A 9,159-nucleotide genomic window follows, 5' to 3' on the forward strand; every position below is an offset into this window, starting at 1 on the left:
CGGAACGATCACGTTCGCACACCGGGAAGTCGAGTGCCGGGTCTCGAAACGGAGCCGGGTCAGCCCAATTTAAAACGGAGAATAGAGTGCTGCCCTCTGCGGGTGAAAACCTGGAAGTACGTTGGTTAATGATTTCCAGTTCACCCCGCTTGGTCAGGCCCACTCGGAGGCGGATAACTCCGGAACGCCGAGGCCGATTTCCTCCGGGTATGGCTCGTTGCGTGCGGCAGGAGGCGGCGCAGCGTACGGTACCGAGCACTCGGAGATGCGGTGCTGCCCGCCGGAGTGACAGCGAAAGGCTGCGCACCGCTTTCCGCCTGGTAACTCGGCGTCCGTGAGACCGACCGACTCCGCTTTAGCACCGGAGCTAGAGTGGGGCAAGGGGCACCGAAGGGTACCGGAACGATCACGTTCGCATACCGGGAAGTCGAGTGCCGGGCCGCTGAAAGCGAGCAGGGTGCCACCGCTCGGGGCCCCGGTTTGTCCGTCCCACCCGGAGGCCCATATCTCCGGAAGGCACAGGCCGATTTCCTCCGGGTATGGCTCGTTGCGTGCGGCCGGACCAGGCGCAGCGGACGGTACCGAGCACTCGGAGGTCCGGCGCTGCCCGCCGGAGGTACAGCGAAAGGCTGCAAACCACTTTCCGCCGCCTCCCTCCGCGGGCGTGAGACCGACGGTCGTCGGGTTTGGTTCCGCGGCTAGAGCAGGACGAGGGGCAGCGAACGGTACTGGAAGGAACCCGGTCGCACACCGGGAAGTCGACTAGCGGGCCGCCGAAAGCGAGCTCGGGGCCCCGGTTTGTCCGTCCCACCCGGAGGCCCATATCTCCGGAAGGCACAGGCCGATTTCCACCGGGTATGGCTCGTTGTGTGCGGCCGGACCAGGCGCAGCGGACGGTACCGAGCACTCGGAGGTCGGGCGCTGCCCGCCGGAGGTACAGCGAAAGGCTGCAAACCACTTTCCGCCGCCTCCCTCCGCGGGCGTGAGACCGACGGTCGTCGGGTTTAGTTCCGCGGCTAGAGCAGGACGAGGGGCAGCGAACGGTACCGGAACGAACCCGGTCGCACACCGGGAAGTCGAGTGCCGGGTCTCGAAACGGAGCCGGGTCGGCCCAGTTTAAAACGGAGAAGAGAGTGCTGCCCTCTGCGGGTGAAAACATGGAAGTACGTTGGTTAATGATTTCCAGTTCACCCCGCTTGGTCAGGCCCACTCGGAGGCGGATAACTCCGGAACGCCGAGGCCGATTTCCTGCGGGTATGGCTCGTTGCGTGCGGCAGGAGGCGGCGCAGCGTTCGGTACCGAGCACTCGGAGGTGCGGTGCTGCCCGCCGGAGTGACAGCGAAAGGCTGCGCACCGCTTTCCGCCTGCTAACTCGGCGTCCGTGAGACCGACCGACTCCGCTTTAGCACCGGAGCTAGAGTGGGGCAAGGGGCACCGAAGGGTACCGGAACGATGACGTTCGCACACCGGGAAGTCGAGTGCCGGGCCGCCGAAAGCGAGCAGGGTGCCACCGCTCGGGGCCCCGGTTTGTCCGTCCCACCCGGAGGCCCATATCTCCGGAAGACACAGGCCGATTTCCACCGGGTATGGCTCGTTGTGTGCGGCCGGACCAGGCGCAGCGGACGGTACCGAGCACTCGGAGGTCGGGCGCTGCCCGCCGGAGGTACAGCGAAAGGCTGCAAACCACTTTCCGCCGCCTCCCTCCGCGGGCGTGAGACCGACGGTCGTCGGGTTTGTTTCCGCGGCTAGAGCAGGACGAGGGGCAGCGAACGGTACCGGAAGGAACCCGGTCGCACACCGGGAAGTCGACTAGCGGGCCGCCGAAAGCGAGCACGGGGCCCCGGTTTGTCCGTCCCACCCGGAGGCCCATATCTCTGGAAGGCACAGGCCGATTTCCACCGGGTATGGCTCGTTGTGTGCGGCCGGACCAGGCGCAGCGGACGGTACCGAGCACTCGGAGGTCGGGCGCTGCCCGCCGGAGGTACAGCGAAAGGCTGCAAACCACTTTCCGCCACCTCCCTCCGCGGGCGTGAGACCGACGGTCGTCGGGTTTGTTTCCGCGGCTAGAGCAGGACGAGGGGCAGCGAACGGTACCGGAACGAACCCGGTCGCACACCGGGAAGTCGACCAGCGGGCCGCCGAAAGCGTGCTCGGGTCCCCGGTTTGTCTGTCCCACCCGGAGGCTGATATCTGAGGAAGTCCGAGGCCGATTTCCTCCGGCTAACTCGGCGGGCAATGTGTCCCCCCCACCATCTTCGGCTGATTACCGTGGCTGGACCGGATCAAGGAGCAACGGAACCGTGCCAGAACGACGTCGGTCGGACGGCGTGAACTGATAGTGCCGAGGCCGGAAACCGAGCCGGAAATGTGCACCGATTTATTGGTCCCACTCGCAGGCCCATATCTCCGGAAGGCCGAGGCCGATTTCCTCCGGGTATGGTTCGCTGCGTGCAGCCGGAAGGGGAGCAGCGGACGGCACTGAGCAGCCGGAGGTGCGGCGCTGCCCGCCGGAGCTGCAAGCGAAAGGCTGCGCACCGCTTTCCGCTGGTTAACTCGGCAGGCCGTCAGGCCGACCGACTCCGCTTCAGCACGGGAGCTAGAGTCGGGCAAGGGGCACCGAAGGGTACCGGAAGGATCACGTTCGGACACCGGGAAGTCGAGTGCCGGGCCGCCGAAAGCGAGCTCGGGGCCCCGGTTTGTCCGTCCCACCCGGAGGCCCATATCTCGAGAAGGCACAGGCCGATTTCCTCCGGGTTTGGCTCGCTGCGTGCGGCCGGACGAGGTGCAGCGAACGGTACCGAGCACTCGGAGGTGCGGCGCTGCCCGCCGGAGGTACAGCGAAAGGCTGCAAACCGCTTTCCGCCTCCTCTCCCCTCGGGCGTGAGACCGACGGTCGTCTGGTTTGCTTCCGCGGCAAGAGCAGGACGAGGGGCACCGAGCGGTACCAGAACGAACCCGGTCGCACACCGGGATGTCGAGTGCCCGGCCCAAACCCGCTACCCCCCCCCCCACCCGAAAGCGAGCCACGGTTTGTGGATTAAAAGTGAAGCGGCAAAGATTTGTAAAACAGCGTGAAATGATGAACCAGAAGCCCAAAGTAATGGTGGGAATAAAAGTTCCGAAATGTGAAATGGTGAACCAGAAGTTGTGTGAACTGTTTAACCCAAAGTGGCAAAAATGGATTAAAAGGGGTGAAATGATCGACCGCAAAGCAGGGCAAGCATTAAACAAAAGCAGCAGCATTTTTTAAAAAGGGACAAATGGTTTACCAGAATCCCAAAAGAATGCTCAGAGACTTAAGTGCCAAAGGGGCAAATGGTTAACCAGAAGCTGGGTGAACTGCTTAACCCAAAGTGGGAAAAAGGATAAAAAAGGGGTGAACTGATCAACCAGAAGTCGACAACAATGTGCGGCGATTAAGTCTGAAAGAGGGAAAGGTTGACCGGAAAGCAGGGAAATGATTAAACAAAAGCAGAAAAATTCAGTAAAAAGGGGCAAGTGTGTGAACCAGAAGTTGGGTGAACTGCTTAACCAAAAGTGGGAAAGAGGATTAAAAGGGGAGAAATGTTGAACCAGATGTCGAAAACAATGCGCGGCGATGAAGTCTGAAAGAGGAAAAGGTTGACCGCAAAGCAGGGAAAGGATTAAACAGAAGCAGCAATATCTTTTAAAAAGGGACAAATGGTGAACCAGAATCCCAAAAGAATGCTCAGAGACTTAAGTCCCAAAGGGGCAAATGGTTAACCAGAAGCTGGGTGAACTGTTTAACCAAAAGTGGGAAAAAGGATTAAAATGTTGTGAAATGATTAACCAGAAGGCGAAAGCAAAGTGCGGCGGCGAAGTCCTAAAGGGGAAAAGGTTGACCATAAAGCAGGGAAATGATTAAACAAAAGCAGAAAAATTCAGTAAGAAGGGGCAAATGGTTAACCAGAAGTTGGGTGAACTGCTTAACCAAAAGTGGGAAAGAGGATTAAAAGGGGAGAAATGTTGAACCAGATGTCGAAAACAATGCGCGGCGATGAAGTCTGAAAGAGGAATAGGTCGACCGCAAAGCAGGGAAATGATTAAACAAAAGCAGAAAAATTCAGTAAAAAGGGGCAAATGGTGAACCAGAAGCTGGGTGAACTGCTTAACCAAAAGTGGGAAAAAGGATTAAAAGGGGAGAAATGTTGAACCAGATGTCGAAAACAAGGTGCGGCGATGAAGTCTGAAAGAGGAATAGGTCGACCGCAAAGCAGGGAAAGGTTTAATCAAAAGCAGCAATATCTTTTAAAAAGGGACAAATGGTGAACCAGAATCACAAAAGAATGCTCAGAGACTTAAGTCCCAAAGGGGAAATGGTTAACCAGTAGCTGGGTGAACTGTCCAACCCAAAGTGGGAAAAAGGATTAAAAGGGGTGAAATGATTAACCAGAAGGCGAAAGCAAAGTGCGGCGGCGAAGTCGTAAGGGGAAAAGGTTGACCAGAAAGCAGGGAAAGCATTAAACAAAAGCGGCAACATTTTTAAAAAAGTGGCAAATGGTTAACCAGAATCCCAAAAGAATGCTCAGAGACTTAAGTCCCAAAGGGGAAATGGTTAACCAGAAGCTGGGTGAACTGGTGAACCAAAAGTGGGAAAAAGGATTAAAAGGGGAGAAATGTTTAACCAGAAGGCAAAAGCAAAGTGCGGCGGCGAAGTCCAAAAGGGGAAAAGGTTGACAAGAAAGCAGGGAAATGATTAAACCAAAGCGGAAAAATTCAGTATAATGGGGCAAATGGTTAACCAGAAGCTGGGTGAAATGGTTAACCGAAAGTGGCAAAAAAAGATTTAAAGGGGAAAAATGATTAACCAGAAGTCGACAACAATGCGCGGCGATGAAGTCTGAAAGGGGAAAAGGTTGACCACATAGCAGGGAAACGATTAAACAAAAGCGGCAACATTTTTAAAAAAGTGGCAAATGATTAACCAGAATCCCAAAAGAATGCTCAGAGACTAAGTCCCAAAGGGGAAATGGTTAACCAGAAGCTGGGGGAAATGGTTAACCAAAAGTTGCAAAAATGATTAAAAGGGGTGAAATGATTAACCAGGAGGCTAAAGCAATGTGCCGCGGTGAAGTCTGAAAGAGGGAAAGGTTGACCAGAAAGCATTAAACAAAAGCGGCAACATTTTTTAAAAATTGGCAAATGATTAACCAGAATCCCAAAAGAATGCTCAGAGACTAAGTCCCATAGGGGAAATGGTTAACCAGAAGCTGGGGGAAATGGTTAACCAAAAGTTGCAAAAATGATTAAAAGGGGTGAAATGATTAACCAGAATTCGAAAATAATGTGCGGCGATGAAGTCCTAAAGGGGAAAAGTTTGACCACAAAGCAGGGAAAGCATTAAACAAAAGCGGCAACATTTTTTAAAAATTGGCAAATGATTAACCAGAATCCCAAAAGAATGCTCAGAGACTAAGTCCCAAAGGGGAAATGGTTAACCAGAAGCTGGGGGAAATGGTTAACCAAAAGTTGCAAAAATGATTAAAAGGGGTGAAATGATTAACCAGGAGGCTAAAGCAATGTGCCGCGGTGAAGTCTGAAAGAGGGAAAGGTTGACCAGAAAGCATTAAACAAAAGCGGCAACATTTTTTAAAAATTGGCAAATGATTAACCAGAATCCCAAAAGAATGCTCAGAGACTAAGTCCCAAAGGGGAAATGGTTAACCAGAAGCTGGGGGAAATGGTTAACCAAAAGTTGCAAAAATGATTAAAAGGGGTGAAATGATTAACCAGGAGGCTAAAGCAATGTGCCGCGGTGAAGTCTGAAAGAGGGAAAGGTTGACCAGAAAGCATTAAACAAAAGCGGCAACATTTTTAAAAAAGTGGCAAATGATTAACCAGAATCCCAAAAGAATGCTCAGAGACTGAGTCCCAAAGGGGAAATGGTTAACCAGAAGCTGGGGGAAATGGTTAACCAAAAGTTGCAAAAATGATTAAAAGGGGTGAAATGATTAACCAGGAGGCTAAAGCAATGTGCCGCGGTGAAGTCTGAAAGAGGGAAAGGTTGACCAGAAAGCATTAAACAAAAGCGGCAACATTTTTTAAAAAGTGGCAAATGATTAACCAGAATCCCAAAAGAATGCTCAGAGACTAAGTCCCAAAGGGGAAATGGTTAACCAGAAGCTGGGGGAAATGGTTAACCAAAAGTTGCAAAAATGATTAAAAGGGGTGAAATGATTAACCAGGAGGCTAAAGCAATGTGCCGCGGTGAAGTCTGAAAGAGGGAAAGGTTGACCAGAAAGCATTAAACAAAAGCGGCAACATTTTTTAAAAATTGGCAAATGATTAACCAGAATTCCAAAAGAATGCTCAGAGACTAAGTCCCAAAGGGGAAATGGTTAACCAGAAGCTGGGGGAAATGGTTAACCAAAAGTTGCAAAAATGATTAAAAGGGGTGAAATGATTAACCAGGAGGCTGAAGCAATGTGCCGCGGTGAAGTCTGAAAGAGGGAAAGGTTGACCAGAAAGCATTAAACAAAAGTGGCAACATTTTTAAAAAATTGGCAAATGATTAACCAGAATCCCAAAAGAATGCTCAGAGACCAAGTCCCAAAGGGGAAATGGTTAACCAGAAGCTGGGGGAAATGGTTAACCAAAAGTTGCAAAAATGATTAAAAGGGGTGAAATGATTAACCAGGAGGCTAAAGCAATGTGCCGCGGTGAAGTCTGAAAGAGGGAAAGGTTGACCAGAAAGCATTAAACAAAAGCGGCAACATTTTTTAAAAATTGGCAAATGATTAACCAGAATCCCAAAAGAATGCTCAGAGACTAAGTCCCAAAGGGGAAATGGTTAACCAGAAGCTGGGGGAAATGGTTAACCAAAAGTTGCAAAAATGATTAAAAGGGGTGAAATGATTAACCAGGAGGCTGAAGCAATGTGCCGCGGTGAAGTCTGAAAGAGGGAAAGGTTGACCAGAAAGCATTAAACAAAAGTGGCAACATTTTTTAAAAATTGGCAAATGATTAACCAGAATCCCAAAAGAATGCTCAGAGACTAAGTCCCAAAGGGGAAATGGTTAACCAGAAGCTGGGGGAAATGGTTAACCAAAAGTTGCAAAAATGATTAAAAGGGGTGAAATGATTAACCAGGAGGCTAAAGCAATGTGCCGCGGTGAAGTCTGAAAGAGGGAAAGGTTGACCAGAAAGCATTAAACAAAAGTGGCAACATTTTTAAAAAATTGGCAAATGATTAACCAGAATCCCAAAAGAATGCTCAGAGACTAAGTCCCAAAGGGGAAATGGTTAACCAGAAGCTGGGGGAAATGGTTAACCAAAAGTTGCAAAAATGATTAAAAGGGGTGAAATGATTAACCAGGAGGCTGGAGCAATGTGCCGCGGTGAAGTCTGAAAGAGGGAAAGGTTGACCAGAAAGCATTAAACAAAAGTGGCAACATTTTTAAAAAATTGGCAAATGATTAACCAGAATCCCAAAAGAATGCTCAGAGACCAAGTCCCAAAGGGGAAATGGTTAACCAGAAGCTGGGGGAAATGGTTAACCAAAAGTTGCAAAAATGATTAAAAGGGGTGAAATGATTAACCAGGAGGCTAAAGCAATGTGCCGCGGTGAAGTCTGAAAGAGGGAAAGGTTGACCAGAAAGCATTAAACAAAAGCGGCAACATTTTTTAAAAATTGGCAAATGATTAACCAGAATCCCAAAAGAATGCTCAGAGACTAAGTCCCAAAGGGGAAATGGTTAACCAGAAGCTGGGTGAAATGGTTAACCAAAAGTTGCAAAAATGATTAAAAGGGGTGAAATGATCAACCAGAAGTCGAAAATAATGTGCGGCGATGAAGTCCTAAGGGGCAAAAGTCACCCAGAAGGCAGGGAAATGATCAAACGAAAGCAGCCAAAAAATTATTAAAAGAGGGGAACTGATGAACCAAAAGATGAGAAACGGCCCGCAGAGACTAAGTCCAAAACGGGAACTGGTGAACCGGAAATGATTAACCAAAAACTAAGTCCGAAGAGGGAACTGGTAAACCAGAACTGAGTAACCCGATTTTTAAAATTAATTATAAATGGGGAAACGATTGAGCAAAAGGCGGAAATTAAGTCACAGGGACCATGTCCGAAAGGGCAAGAGGTTACCCCGTAGGGGGCATTCGTCAACTCAATCTGAAAACTTTGGAGGCAAATCTGACCAAAATGCGGAAATCGGACCACACCGCGAGGGGCGCCATTCGACGGGGCAGGGTTAGACGCGTCGAACGGTACCTGAAGGTCCCGGCTGCGACACGTGAGTCCGGAGATATGGCCAGTCAAAGTCTGATGGGAGGTACCGAAGCCGAAAAATCGAAACGCGTTTGCGGCGATTCGGTGTCAGAGAGTCGGTCACGAATTCAAATTCGTCCCGCTGATTCGCCAATTGCCAGCCGGTTCCGGGGGGATTGGCGGGGTACCTGCAGGATAGTAAGAGGTGGCATGTCGAGACTTAGCCTGTTTACCAGACTTGTGTCTAGCGCCTCCAGGTCTGCAGAGACCGACCCGGGCTGCCGCCCAACCGACTTTTAAGCCTTTTGGGAGTGGGAATTTTTCCCATTTTTCCCCATTTTTCGGGTTTTTTGGTCGGGCTTGAAAACGGCGGCCCCGAGGCCTCCCGGGGCTGGCGGGCTTCGGCTCCCTTGCGAGAGGGTCCGAATTCCACCCGTTTAAGCCCAGAAAGGAGTTCGGAAGTCAGTCGGTCGAGGGAACCCCTTCGGAAGTCCGACGGGGATGGATTCGGCCGGCGTTTCGGATCTCCGGTCAGAGGATTCCCCCCCTGGGCGGGGGGGTGCGAGTAGCTGCCGGCAAACGGTCCCTTGCACTTGTGGCACAAAAAGTCCGAGCACAGGTTAATGAGTTGGCCGCGGAAGCCCCTATGCCGAAATGAGAAAGCCCCCGTTGCGGGGATTTAGTGACGCATCTGCGGCCGGAGGTGGGAGGCCGTCCTGCCGAATTGACACTTGTCATTCGGGCACCTAGGGATTGGTCGGGTACCCGGAGATTTTCGAGAACACGATTTTCAGAGCTTTCTCTGACAGCCCAGGTGCACTTTAAGAGTGCCTGAAAAAGTGACACTTGGCAAAAGGCTCTCAATTTCAAAGCGGAGACCTTTACAAGAGCACTCGGAAGTCACCTGTCAGCATTTAAAGCTACA

The sequence above is a fragment of the Heptranchias perlo genome, unplaced genomic scaffold (assembly GCF_035084215.1).
Source record: "Heptranchias perlo isolate sHepPer1 unplaced genomic scaffold, sHepPer1.hap1 HAP1_SCAFFOLD_1418, whole genome shotgun sequence".
In the NCBI taxonomy this organism is placed as follows: Eukaryota; Metazoa; Chordata; class Chondrichthyes; order Hexanchiformes; family Hexanchidae; genus Heptranchias; species Heptranchias perlo.